We start from the raw sequence: 2,101 nt of genomic DNA on the forward strand, positions 1-2,101 counted from the left end.
AACGATACAATAACTATCATTTGTACTACTAAAACCATCTTCACATAAGTACAATTTTTCGTAAGATATGTGTTGTTACAAAAGCTAGCTTATACAATAAAAGGCTTTTATAATTTAAGTCATCTTAGATATACATATGTACCCAAACTCATTTTGGGGACATTTACTACTGTTTCCTCGGATATTGAAATACTTTAGCATCATTCAAACACTTTAATAATAATATGCATCAAATATAGGCTATACTATACATCGTATACATACTACATACAGTATATACACACTATATACAGTACAGTTATATACACATACTTTTATATACAAAGTTAAAACATTATTACAACTATATCAAAATTATATATGAGTAGTGATCAGACGACAGCTGTGCACTGGACTACGTACGTACGTACTTGGAAGCTTATAAAACATAAAACAAACAAAAATTTTGTTGTTGTTAGTCGCCGGGATAGATTAACATTTTTCCAGAGATTAAAGAGCTGAATTTTGTTTTGAAGGTATGTCAACCGCGTTAGTAAATAGGTATCATCTTCTAAGGAATTTTTTTCTCTTCTTTTTGCGGAAGAATCTTCAAGCCATTTTGCATTCAAAGTAATGAGAAGGAATCATTCTATTCTTCATGAAATCAGTAAAATACTTACACTAATAATAAAAACTAAAACTACGTACTGTATGCAAAACACATACATCATCGTTAGCTTCGTGTGTGTAAACGTTCATTCTAAGAAATTACAGAGTAGTATAACTAACACCTGATTGGTTGGTGGTAGCCATGGAGATCTGTTATCCAATGACTGCCCTCTGCTTCTGTTCTATTTATAGACATACGCCATGGATGGCACTAGGTTTGAACGTTACCATGTTCGTGATTTTCTGACTGCTGACGGCAAAAATTACTCAATAATTTTCTTTATATAATTATTCCTTCGTGAAAACAATAATATAATATCGCGGTTGACATACCTTCAAAACAAATTCAGCTTTTTAATCTCTGGAAAAATGTTAATCTATCCCGGCGACTAACAACAACAAAAAATTTTTGTTCGTTTTATCTTACAAGTAGTACGTACGTATCCAGTGCACAGCTGTCGTCTGATCACTACTCATATGATTAACTTTGTATATAAAAGTATGTGTATATAAACTGTTAACTTTGTATATAAAAGTATGTGTATATAACTGTATGTAGTATTTGTAAACGATGTAAATATGTATAGCCTAGTATTTATGCATTATATTATTAAAGTGTTTGAATGATGCTAAAGTATTTCAATATCCGAGGAAACAGTAGTAAATTTCCCCACAATGAGTTTGGGTGCATATGTATATCTAAGATGACTTAAATTATAAAAGCTTTTTATGTATAAGCTAGCTTTTGCAACAACACATATCTTACGAAAAATTACTTATGTGAAGATGGTTTTAGTAGTACAAATGATAGTTATTGTATCGTTAAAAATATCAAAGTGAACGAAGTCGCAAAGTCGATTCTATGTCATGTTTTTAACTTTAACGTATAGTGGTATGAAAAACACCAGTGTGTCGTAGCGATGCGTCATCAATATAGTGGTATGAAAATACCACATGGTGTTGTAGCGATACGTGATCACAAAGTACAAATCCTTTTCCCGACCATCCTCAGAATTTTACGACTCTTCAACTTCAAGATCGATATGGTAAAATATATATAGTCATACTTATTGTTAAAATTCACAAGTTGAACTGCAAAACATTATTATATTTTGATTGTTTATGTACATATATTTTTGTGTTTATTTTTACGAATGTTTGTTTTGAAAATAATACCTATTAGTGAACATATGGTATTAATTGTCCCACTATTTTATATAGGTGATCTTAATTATCTCACATTCATTTAAACAGTATATATTAATATTTATTTAAATAAACTGTAATTAATAAATAACAATAATGAAAAACATAAAGGGTAAAAATGTTTTTGCTGCAGTAGTGTGTTTGTTTGATTATGCATCTGACCTCACATTTCCGAAATCTGAAAAATTCCAAAAACCGAAACATCGGAATGTGTGTGTACTGCACATTTTTTTAAAACACGCACACA

The sequence above is a fragment of the Macrobrachium nipponense genome, chromosome 7 (assembly GCF_015104395.2).
Source record: "Macrobrachium nipponense isolate FS-2020 chromosome 7, ASM1510439v2, whole genome shotgun sequence".
NCBI lineage: Eukaryota > Metazoa > Arthropoda > Malacostraca > Decapoda > Palaemonidae > Macrobrachium > Macrobrachium nipponense.